This window comes from Diachasma alloeum, unplaced genomic scaffold, assembly GCF_001412515.2.
Source record: "Diachasma alloeum isolate Michigan unplaced genomic scaffold, Dall2.0 Dall_scaffold_00307, whole genome shotgun sequence".
NCBI classification, from domain to species: Eukaryota; Metazoa; Arthropoda; class Insecta; order Hymenoptera; family Braconidae; genus Diachasma; species Diachasma alloeum.
In genome coordinates, this window is record NW_021680446.1 from 486,907 (window position 1) to 500,255 (window position 13,349).

At 42.1% G+C, this 13,349-nt stretch overlaps 1 protein-coding gene across 1 annotated transcript in view; it reads right to left on the minus strand.

The window, feature by feature from the left end:
• The window catches only part of LOC107039794 (serine/threonine-protein kinase NLK), a 33,867-nt gene that overhangs the window by 18,168 nt on the left and 2,350 nt on the right, over positions 1-13,349 (minus strand). The gene's annotated exons all lie outside the window — the stretch shown is intronic.

The window sequence follows — 13,349 nt, forward strand, 5'->3', positions numbered from 1 at the left end:
CCCCCCCCCCGCTCCCCCCCCCCCCCTCCGAGTGTGTGTTAACATTATCAAATTATTATTAAGCCGACGTTGACAGTTGTCCAAAAATATCCTCCACCCCAATTAACCTTTTCCTTAGGGGCTTCCACGAAATCTCCAAAAAGAGAAAAAAGATTTTTTGTACTACCAGCATGAAAAGTTCACTTTCTTCGGACGTTCAGAAAACCTAAAGTCCTTGTTTTACCGCATAGGGTACGTAAAGTTCACTTCACTTTTACGCCCTCGAATTTACTTTTTCACTGACGACCTTGAACTTGATACACTCCACGATGCAAAATAACGACTTTACGGCCGCTGAGGGCGTACAAAAAAGTGGACTTCACGGACTTGTAATGCAATATGATAATTTTTTTTTCACGGCTTTGCGTGAAGTACTATTTTGCGGACTCTGTTTGGAGCCTGAACATATATTTTACGAACTGGGACGTAAAGTACTCCTAGCGGCGGGGAAATTTTACTTTTACGGACTAGGGGATGAAGCATCCTAACGGCCGTAAAATACTACTTGTACCTCCGCAAAAATTATCGTTTGACAGCAGACGTCCATTCTTATTTTTCGGCCTGGGCCGTGAAGTCCAAGTTGACACCTCAAACCGGCTGTAAAATACAACTTTACGGACTCATAACTTTTTACAACAGGTCTGTCATGCCGCGAAACCATTTCACGAGCTAGTAACGTAAAATCCTCCTCACGGCCACCGCGATCGCCTCCCAACCCTATCATATTCATTCGTATCAATCGCCTCAAACCATCGTCATTCGAATCGCCTTGAAGTGCGCACGTGATACCAGTTCGCGGGTGCATTTTCCTCGCGCCATCTGCTTCCCCTAAAATCACCTGGCGAACACCTCAACACCTGCCCTCACTCAATAATTACATCTCAGTGCATCTTTTGTCTCTCTCTCACATATTCTTTTTTTTTCTCCCATTTTCTTAACATCGTTTAACCACTCGAGTGGAGGTCGATCTTTTCTCGTCGTTTCAACGCTAACGAAGAGAGACGTTAGCGCCTCCGCGATCCAGTTTGAGTCTAGTGGAGGCGGGGGAGGTGGGACATGAGGCAAAATGCCAAGAACAAATACTTAAAATAATTTTTTCCCCCGCGGAAATGGCAAAATGAAAAAATTCCATCACTTCCAACCGCCCGATACAAAAATCCGATTATCTCGGCAGCTACAGCTCCAATTGGAGCGGGTCAGGGCTCATTTGAAAGATCGGGAAATTCTCTATTCCGCTCTATAAAAATAAATCCATTCTGTCCCACTGATTGTTGAATAATCCAACAAACAAATTGTGGTTAGCAAAAGCGTTTTTCCGCCGTAACTCTTGAATGGATGGGGCAAAATGGGTGATTTTTTTTTCAATCTGATGGGAAATTTTCCGATCTCTTCGATGAGGTGATTATCGACCCCCGTTCGCGGCGGCCTAGGGAGATAAGGGCGTATGAGATCAGGGACTTTTGTGGAATTGTGAAAAAAAAATGTACATTTCGAGTTAACAAGAATCTAACCGCGATAACTGAGCCGTAGATGTACACCCTGGGACGCCCCGGTGTTCAACGAACCGGACAGAGAGGCCTTTCGCCTGTATATAACGCTGGGATGATTCACCTACACGAGTTAGGGGCCTTCTCTTGCCGCTACTCTCACCGATTCTCTCTCGCTCTACCCCTGCCCCCTTCCCCCAAGTGTATACGAGAAGGCACTTGCCAAACCGGATAGCCCCAGCTCAGAGAGCACACTCGGGATCTGGATAACCGATCTTGCACGCCCTGCAACTCCACCGACCATCGGTTTATTCATTTTCTAATGTTGAAATTGTGGAAATATGATTTTTCGGGTTAAGGGGATTTGGGGTGGAAAATGGCGATGTGAAAAATAATCGATATCTCGAAGAGTATCGAACCGATTTGGTCGAGTCCAGTTGCATTCGAAAGAACGGAAAATTTTCGGTGAAATCCACTACAATTGAATCAATTTTCAATCATCAGTCGGCGAAATTGTGGAGGTTGAAGTTTCAGGTCAATATGAGATGGTGATTATTGAATTTGACCCTTATGAGGGGCGCGTGAGGGTCAGATGAGGGTCGAGCATTGGAAGGGTGTGGGTAGCTGGCGTAAGGGTCAGATACTATGACTACAATAAGGGTCAGAATTTTAATATTGGTGGTTATTTCATTTGACATGAGGAGGGGCAAACATTTTAATATTGACATTTGACCCTCATGAGCCCCCCCTCGTGGGACTTAAGGGTCACAGGGGCGTGTATACACACTCATGTTTGACCCTTGCGTAACCCTCACGAGTGTCGCACGTTAATACTAAAATGTTTGACCCTTGTTTGACCGTCATAAGGGTCAAATGTCAATACTAAAATGTTTGACCCTTGCATGCCCCTCATGAGGGTCAATCATCAATATTAAAATGTTTGACCTTGCGTGCCTCTCATGAGGGTCAAACGTCAATATTAAAATATTTGACCCTTGTGTGACCCTCATGAGGGTCAAACGCCAATATTAAAATATTTCACCCCCATCTGACCCTCATAAGGGTCTTACAATTCATCTTCTAATTCCTCTTGGGCTCTCAATAATCCCAATCCCCCACTGACTCCAATGCAATAAAAATAAAACGAAAAATAAATGAATTCATCACTCGCCGGCCATAAAAAATTCATTGACCTCAGCCAAAAATAATCTATCGACTTCTCCCTCACACCGACAAATAAAACACTCATCCGAATTTCGATGTAATTCGCTCGTACCCTGGATGCACATATGCACCGCACGAAAATAAAAACGTAAAGAGGAAAATGGAAAAAAAAAATTTGCACGCAACAGGTCGTTCCGGAGGTTGCCCTTGAAGCGCACTCGTAAACGCAGGTGCGTGCACTGCAATGCCGGATTGCATCGGCATTAAAACATGTTGAAAAAATATCCCTTATCGAAACTGATATATCGACGCCGATAAATTATCAAATTGTTGACATTTAACATAACCTCTTCCTTTCTAATTTCTTCTCTCTCACGAGAACTGATCGAGCTTGGGGGGTTGAAAATTACCCCACTAATTGAGTCGAAAAATTTCGGATATGATTAAAAAAAAAAGAACCCATTTTGCCCCGTAATTACTCAAGTTACAGGCGGAAAGTGATTTTAAGGAAAAAATGAAGTTTTTGAAATATCTTGAGAGGGGGTGGGGGTACGGGGGTCTATGACCCCCTTTCGGAAACGGAAATTTTCCCAGCTATCGAATGAGCCGTGTCCCATCAAGATCATCATCCTGGGCGATCTGTTTCGCAAGGGGCAGATGATTCCACCTTCAGCATAACCTCTTCCTTTCCAATTTCTCCCCTCTCACGAGAACTGATCGAGCTTGGGGGGTTGAAAATTACCCCACTAATTGAGTCGGAAAATTTCGGATATGATTGAAAAAAAAAACGAACCCATTTTGCCCCGTAATTTCACAAGTTACAGGCGGAAAATGATGTTGAGGAAGAAATAAAGTTTTTGGAATATCTTGAAAGGGGGTGGGGGTACGGGGGTCTATGACCCCCCTTCGGGAACGGAAATTTTCTCAGCTATCGAATGAGCCATGTCCCATCAAAATCCAGGAGGATCGATTTCACGAGGGGTAAACGATTTGAATTTTTTCGCATCGCTTCAACAGTTGCTCAAATCCATCAAAATTGGAATAAGAGAAATAGTAACGAGGGTGCATGAGCGTTGGCAATTGCCGGTCTCACATCAGGGGGATTGAGCCCCCCCCCCCCGCCCTCATCGAGCAACAGAACCCCTTTCTATCACCGTTGTTGGATCTCGTCACGCTGTGAAAAGGGCGACTATCGAGAGAGGGGATGGAAAAATATATATAGAGTGGGAAAGACGTTAAAGGGGACTCGGGAGAACGAGGCGAGAGTCTACGGGTGGCCAGCGTCGGGCCATGGGGGATGGATCGATACCCAGTGTCGAGAGAAAAAAAGGGAGAGCGAGAGAGAGAGAGAGGGGGAGAGGGAGAATAAAGAGGAGTACATAACACGTTCGAACGAATTTATGTGTCCATTTATTTCGCTCCTTCATATGGGCGAAATTAGAATTATGAGGGTGATCGGGTGGGGGTGAAAGTTCATTGGGTGGAGGAAAATTTTCAGGGTAATTTTTTAAAAAATTTTATTGAAATCAATAAAAGGGCCCTTGCGCGGCCCTCATGAGGGCCAAACATCGATTCCCTTTGTGTTTGACCCTCACCTGGACCTTATGAGAGTTGACCCTCACCTGGACCTTATGAGGGTTGACCCTCACCTAACCCTCATGAGAGTTGACCCTCATCTGACCCTTGTGAGAGTTGACCCTCACCTGGCCCTTATGAGGATCAAATGAAATCATCACCATTTCATATCGCCAATATTCGATTTGAAATTTTATAAAATTTGTCTTGATCTACCTGAAACTTCACCCTCGATTGTCTCGATGACTGACGATGGAAAATGGATTCAATTGTAGTGAATTTCATCGGAATTTTTTCGTTGGTTTGAATGAAACTAAATTCATCCAAATTGGTTCGATATTCTTCGAGATACAGAATATTTTGTGTTGTTTTGATTGAAGCCCAAATCAAAGTGTCAAGAGTTAAACAGACTTATCCTCGTTTCACATCAACAGCCTTCAATTTGGAATTTTATCTCATAAAGACACTCCCATCTATTTTCAAATCTGTTCCAATTTTCTCCTATTTTCATACTATAATTCCTTCAACAGACGTTAGTACAAAAACCACGTGATAGAAACAGACCGAGACGGATTAGGCATGTGTTTAGACGTAGGAGTGATAGTATTGGTGGATTTAAAGGAATGAAAGAGTAAGGGGATGGGAGGCAAAGAGAGGAGGGATGTTGCATCGCCGGTGGAGTACAGTCATGCGAAATGGCAGAGGGAAAATCGAGACAAAGGAAAAAGCCAGCTCACAACTGCTTGCGAGAGGAAGAGAAAAAAGAATAACATTCCGAGAAAAAGGTAATAGGGGACAGACAAGGAGACACTGCCACGTGCCCCAATAGAATAGATAGCTAAGCGTAACAGCATTACGTTACATTTTGAGAGCATGTGTAACCCCCGGTCTGGCTTCGGATTTGCGTTTTACGTCAGCGAAACATTGGCAATACGTGTGTCATGGTTGAGCATTGAATATGGGTCATTTGACGTTTTACGAGACACGTGGAAAAAGCTTTGTATCGCGTGAAATAATGAACGGATTTGATAAAAAAAAATCGACGCCATTTTTAAGAGTGGAAAATTTATGATGGAAATACACGTTTTTAGGGCGATTCATGAACCGATAGGTACTACCTGAAGGGACAGAAGGAATGACGCTGTTTTTGGGAAATTTGGGGTTATGATCAGGTGGCCATATCTTGGGAAATAATTAATGGAGATCGAAGTTTTTGATTCCATGTTGAAGAGCGGAAAATTTGGGATGGGAAACAATATGGAAAATGCCAATTCAGTGGCCGATATTTGTCATCTGCGGAGTAGAATAGAAAGATGACGTTTCCTTTAAAAGTTGGTTTTGTCTTCAGATGGCCATATCTTGAGAAACAATTGATGGAGATCGAAATTTTTGATTTCACGTTGAAGAACGGAAAATTTGCGATGGGAAGCACCATCGCGAATGTCAATTTAGTGAGCGATATCTGTAATCTAGGGGGTAGAAGAGAAGCATGATGTTTCCTTCGAAATTTGGTTTTGCCTTCAGATGTCCATATCTCAGGAAATGATTGATGGGGATTAAAATTTTTGATTTCATGTTGAAGAGCGGAAAATTTGGGATGGCAAACAATACGGGGAATGCCAATTTAGTAAGCGATATCTGTCATCTGCGGGGTAGAATAAAAGTATGATATTTCCTTCGAAATTTGGTTTTGTCTTCAGATGTCCATATTCCAGGAAATGATTGATGGACATTAAAATTTTTGATTTCATGTTGAAGAGCGGAAAATTTGGGATGGCAAACAATACGGAGAATGTCAATTTAGTAAGCGATATCTGTCATCTGCGGGGTAGAATAAAAGTATGATGTTTCCTTTAAAATTTGGGTTTGTCTTCAGATGTTCATATCTTCGAAAATAATTGATAGAGACCGAAATTTCCCATTTCATGTTGAAGAACGGAAAATTTTCGACGAAAAACACTCCGAAACTTGGGACTTTTCTGGATAACAATTGACAGAAATATAAGTTAAACGAAAAAAATTATGCTTCTTCCAAATAATGACATCCTTATCCCCAATGATAACGATTGAAAATTGATATCCACTATCAAATGTTCGTCTCCACTTCTGAAGCTCAAAACGCCTGCCATATTCGCCACCCCATCGTCCACGCCAGTCCCCCTAAAATATCGATAATTGAAGTAACATCTGTTAATGTATGCACCACGAAGGAAAGCGCGAAGAGTAGAAATGACTCGGGGTAGGGACTGCCCTGACCATCCAGTCCTGGAATATGCTAATTACCAACGTGGTTTAATACGTCGTACGTGTGTGGGCGTGTGTGTGAGGAATGATGATAGCAAGAGGGGGAGGGGGAGGACAGGAGGGCTAGCGGGAAATAGTCCCCCTATCGCTCATGATGTTGCGTCGACAGGTCGCGACGTGGATTCATGAATATCGATTACGGGACAACTCGAGTACTCGTATCCCTCAGGGGGTAGAAGAGGGAGGAACTCAACCATCAGAAAATCAGGTTTCCTCTTGTCATTCTCATGAGATATTCAACTAACAAAGAGAAGAGTGACGAAAAAAGAGAGCGGCAATTCTGGATGCCTTTCAAAAAGATTCTCATCATATAGTGGGGGAAATTTCCGTTCCCAAACTCTGGTCATGAACCCATGTTGTTTCACAACTTCTCAAGTTATTTGAAGAGCAAAAATTTCCATTTTCCCTCGATAACAATATAACGAATGGGGCAAAATGAGTTCATGACCAGTATTTGTGAACGGAAATTTTCGCGGCTATACGACGGAATTATTCTCCATAAAAAATGATCCCGTTGGTCGCCAGAAATCAATGATGATCATTCGCCTCAAACTCTTAACGCTTCTGTAATTTCATTCGGGTGTGTTGCCATGGCGACAGGTGCCTGTACCTCGCCCCCTCAAGCCTCCCCGGAGGTTCGAAACGAGATCCTGGACTTGAGAGGAAAGGTCCCCTTGTATATTTCCCCAATCCTCCCCCTCCTTTACTCTTCTCTAGTTTCGTCCTCATCTCCTCTTCGTCTTCTTTTACCATCCTCTCGGAAGCACCAAAATGAGTCTCGACAGGGGCCAATGCCTCTGGTATACACGTACCAAAGGCCTTGATGGCTGGAGTTTGGTTGTTCCACGAGTTTTGGGGGAAAGGCATCACGAGATGCTATCGATCGCACCTACCACCGACTGAATACTGATATGACTCCTCTCTTGTTGTTACGCAGGGTACCCCCCCCCCTTCCCCGCACTTTTGTTTCAGGTACATGGGTCGAATGGTTCCATACGAACAATAGCCAGCGGTTGAATATATCGAGAATGCCTATTTGTTTCATGACTTAAGTGAATTTCTGAAGTAGTTTATCATATTGGGAAAACTTGAGTTCACGTGTTCTCAAGGTGTTCGTTCCACCTGGAAATTGCGGAGAGATTGGGTGATGGAGTTATTTTAAATTTTGAATGATTAATGAAAATTGATAAAATCCATATGTGGAAATGTGATTTTTTTATAACGGCATTGGATAGCCAGGAAAAATTCAGCTGAAAAACTCACCATTACGATCGCGTTTGGACAAACCGTTAGCGTCTTATGATCCAATAAAAAAACGACTAAAGATGATTAATATTAATTAACATTCATTAAAGCTTCATATGTGAGAGTCTACCCATCTCAATTCAACGATCAATGTGCAATTATGAACGGTCGGGAGTCCCCTCCATTGTGCAACCATGATTGCGACCCCAAAAATGATTAAAATCGATTAGCAATGATTAATACTGATTAATGCTGCATATCTGAGAGTCTAATCATCCGAATTCAATGATCAATGCGCCATTTTGAAGAACAGAAAGACCATATTCTAGTGCCCTTCATATCAATCTATTTAATCTTGAATGATTTTTCCCAAAAGTGATTAAAACTGATTAAAATCGATTAACGCTCGATATCTCAGGAAGTACTGAACCGATTCCAGCGAGTAAAAAATCATTTTGAAGAGGGTGAAATCCTCCACAGAACTATCCCCCACTCATTCATGTCACCCCATTGAATCTCCCCACAAGTCAGATCGAATTTGAAAATAATATACGAATCAATCACTGTCTGCTCGTATCAATGAGCAATCTCTCGCTCCTCCAACCATCCCATAAAACATTCACAGCCATCGATTAACCCCCGAGACATCTAGATTCACGCCCGACGAAAAAGTAACGAATTCGATTAAATATTGGCACAGAAACTTGGTTTTCGTCTATGCGTCATTCACCCAGGTCAGTCGGACATCCAAAAGCAGTCTATGGCCCAGGCAAAACTTGGCGGAATGCGAGACAGACTAACTTTCTAGGCCCAGTTGACCTTGGTTCATGGCTCGAAAGTTCCGGGAGGTCAGTATTTCAGAATCATTCGCAAAAATCGGTTACACTCGCGTAAATACATCGTGGCGGATTGACAGTTGTCTTTTGACGATGCTTGACCTCGTCAAAATGCTGATCTCGAGGTATGTCAATTCGACGTGGAATTCATCGCAACCGTATTTAGGTCAGCCGATAAGGAAAATAAATAAACCAAAAAATAACAATATTTTTGCTCTCTTACATCACGATTTCTGCGTGTGGTATCGAGAATTTCCGCGTTCATCCATCGGGTCATTTCGATCCCATCTCATCGTGACAAATATTGAGGGTATTGAGAATTAATGTCTCAACTATAAACATCATTCCATTTTCCCTTTTACCGTACCACTTATGGCTCGAGGCCTTGGATTGACTTCGATTCCAGTTGTCCACTGGAGGGAAAGAGTGAGAACCTTGTCTAGTCCAGTCTGAGTTTGGAGGAGTCTCTAGTTATCCTCGGTTCCATTACACTTTTTTTGCCGTCTCTTGTGCATCGAAAAATTGATGGAATAGTTTGTTTTACGAGTGGATAAAAATCCACTTTTTGTGACGGGGCGCATTTTTTGGAGATGTGTTTTTTTCTTCGTGGAACGCTTTACAGATGAATTTTGCGGACTCTGTCCGAAAAACAACAATTTTTCGTCCACCGGATGCAGTTAAAAAAAGTCAACTTTTTATGCCGCGGTAAAAAAAAATAGTTTTTTGTATGAGTGCGGAAATTTTATAGAAGGTTTGTAATTAAAGAGATATTCTATGCACTGGGGAGAAGGGCAGGCGTTAGTGTATGACCGTAGAATTAATTTTGCGGCCTAGGTCGTAAAATACAAATTCCGGCCCCAAAAAGTGGTCGGAAAGTAGTTCTTTCAGCACTCGTGTAGAAATAATTTTTTTAATCTCGCAGGGTGATACTATTTTACGGCCTAGGCCGTAAAATAAGAATTCAGAGCCCCAAAAGCGATCGTAAAGTAGTTCTTTCAGCACTCGTGTGGAAAAATAGATATTTTCCGAGGAATACCGAACATCAGCGCAAAAATGAAAAAATGTCCCGATACTTTCTCACCCAACCACCGGACAAACCGAGGAATACGTGAAATCCCTTGTGGTCTGATATTTCCCATTTCACAAGGAAAAAAAAAAAAGAAATCACAATGCATAAATAAGAAAAGAGTGAATAACTTGTCTCCTTTTGTCTTCACACAATTTCCGAACCACATCCTGTCGTTTTCTTCGGGGGGTAAACCTTTTTTTATCCCACCTGACACACACCTGGCGAACGAGAGACACCGAGCACGAGTCCTATCCCCACCCTCTCAGGTGTCTGACACCTACAGAACATCTGGATCATCTCGATATATCGATCTCGATTTTTCAGAAATCAAAATCTCAAATTTTTGCAAAAACTCAAAATTTAATTACTCAGGGCAAAGATCTGGATATTTCTGTCTCCATTCGCTGCGAGACAATCGATCTCGATGGTCCAGTCCTCGAGATATATCGAATCGACTCGAAAGCTATCACCCCCGATATCTCGAGATGTATCGCTCCAAAAAACCCAATTTTTTTTTCAAACTCGACGGAAATTTTTCGATCTTCAAAATGACGGGGTCGAACTTCCAAAATTGCGCGCCAAATTCAAATCGATATCTCGAAAAATTGATGCTCCCCTGAAAAATGATAGAATTTCGATCTTCTTTTGTGTTTACCGGATGAAAAGGAATTGCTGGAGCTTCGAAAAATGTAGGAGGATCAGTGCAACCAATGGACAAAAGAAAACTTGGCTACCTGCGCAATCGCCAGGTGCTCTTCTCACTGAATATATTGTTATCCTTATTCATCATGTGCAGAGACCGCTATCCTCTCACTTCTACCACAAAACGACTGACTATATTGCCCAGGTGAGTTCATCGCCTGCAGGTATATATACTAACTCTCCTGACTCGGTTTTTTAACGACCCTGATCGTCTCCAAAGCTCCCGCGAATTCACGATTTTTTTATCTTCGTTGAATTCATCGTCGCTTCAACTTTGGGGTGGGGTAGGAGTTAGTACCAAAATGGCGGAATGATAAATTATCTATTATGTGATATTCAATAATTATCGCGTGACGTTTATCACACATTCAATTTTCGAAATTTTTCAAAATGGCGGAGGTTGATGAGAATATTTTTTTTCAACAAATAGTCAGGGAAATTTGAGTCGGAAAACTCAATATGACGACCTCATTAGACCCCATATATTCAAAAAACAAAATCCCGATTCGAGGAATTGCTTTTCCATTTACGGGAAAACTACTGGGGCAAAACGGGTTCATGATCAGTGTTTTGAAACGGAAGATTGCGGGGCTATCGAATGGAGTCATGATCACCCTCTTCCCGCCGAAATTTGAATTTTTTTTTTTAGAAAATGCTCTCATTGGAAGGAATCACAGGATGAATCGCCGAGCGAATGTTAAAGACAAAGGAACGGAACATCCAGAGATAAAAAAGATTAACCGGGCATTGTGAAGTAGATAAGAAAGTTGGAACGAGTGGAGCAGTTGATAAAGAATAAACAAGGTGGTGATTTTTTTATTGAAGTTTTTGTGTTGGAAAGTTGAATAGAAGTGTGTGTCTGGAATTGTTTGACAAAGTGGTTTAGACAATTTTGCAAAGCCCGTGAAAAAACAATTGATATTTGATGTAAAAATCGGGAATTAATGACGATTAATAAAATTTAACAACAATTAACCTATGGAAATTCCGTTTTCTGGTGGCGGTATTGGATAGCCAGGGAAATTTGGGCTGGAAAAGACACGATGACGACCACATTTGAACAAACCGTTCTCGAGGTATTAGCGAAAGAAAAAACGATTAAAAAGGATTAAAATCGATTAATCCTATATTTCTCGGGGTCTAAGTGTCTGAATTCGACGATGAACGGGCATTTTGAAGGGGTTGGACTCCCACTTGGAATGCCTCATACATTAATTCAAATTAATCTAAAGTGATGTCTCGAAAAGTGATTAAAATCCATTAAAACTCGCTATCTCGGGAACTAATTATCGGATTTCATCGAGTAAAAAAACATTTTCTGGTGGAAGAAGTCCCCAAGAAAATTACCTCTCACTCGTCCAAATAAAGAAACGAACAGGTTCAAAAAACGATAATAAACAACGATTAATGAAGATTAAGAGTGATTAACCATACATGTCTAGGGGTTTAATAACACAAATCCAATTATTACTGCGTTATCTCAAAGTGAAAGAAATCTCTTCGTCGATGAATTTCATATTAATTAAAACTGGTCTATCAAAAATGATTAAAACACATTAAAACTGATTAAAATCGATTAAAGCTCCATATCTCAGGCGTCCCTCATCCGATCTCCACCACTAAAAATTCATTTTAAACGGAATTAAATCCCCTACAAAATGCCCCCCCACCCATTCCCCTTTCACTCACCCTCCCGCCAAAAATCAAAATTAAAATCTACAAAAATTGAAAAACCCAGAAATTGATCTTCTCCCCGTCTTTCGCTTTCCTCTCAGCGGACGTCGATTTGTCTCGCCTAAACTACCAACGCTTTCACCAGAAATGCCGTCTTCCGGAACGTTCACCGTTCCAAACAATAAAATAATAATGCTTAAAAAAAAATACAACAAATGCTGATGTTTCATCTGTGTTTCCCACATGATCAATTTTTCTTTTTCTCTCACATTCACCTCCCCCATTTGACCAATGCCGTCTGTGTGGGCCCCATGGGATTTTTCATTGGTTCAGTTCGTGGCGTGCCAGCTGCCGGGGCAGGTGACCGCGCAGCTGTCGTTCACGCGGGCTTTCCACCCTCTCAACAATCCCAGCCTCAACCCCAGTGCCACTGTGTAATCCACCCCCAGATCTTTCATCCCAAAAAACTAAAACACCTCGATCCAATGATTTCCCGGGGCAAAACGGGCCCATCGAAGTTCGGGAAGAATATCCCGAGAACTAATTGATTAAAATCGATCATCATATCGTCTTTTCAACCGGAAATTCCCCCCTCCGGCCAATTTTCAAAATACTTTTCCCGCCAAAAAGTAAATTTCTTAAATTTTAGGGTGGAATATGGCTTTTGAAAAATACAAATCATTTTTCTTTCCTGATCGGAGTATCGGCGAGGGTTGCCACTACCCAGAGGCACATTTGGCTCCCCTCCCCCCGGCGCAGAACCGAATCTGTTCACTCTCCCCTCCACAACTATTCCGGCAGGATGGGGGAGGGGAACTTTACCGTCTGGCGAGTGAATGCCCTGTCGATTCATATATCTATCCATTGGCCTTTGTTGTCTACCCAAGAATCAACTCTTTCCCACCGTCGACCGAAATTTTTTTCGGATTTTAGGAACGATAAAGAGCCTTTACAAGGAAGCTTGAAGTACTGAAATTGTCCTGAGTGTTTCAATAAACCTTCGAGGGTTTAATTGCAGGGCATTACGAGTTGTGTAGAGTGGAGTCACATTTTCCCGAGAATTGTATACCTGGGGGTGTGCTCTCGGGGTCAGGTAAAACCCCTGTGGTCAGGTATTCAATGGTTCTGAGGATGTGAATGATTGTAGTAAAATCGACAGGCGATTTTTCCCAGTTTTCCACATTTGGAAAATGATTTTTTCAAAATGGGCCGGGTGGAGGGTTTTTGTCCCACGACTATATTGAAAAAAAATTT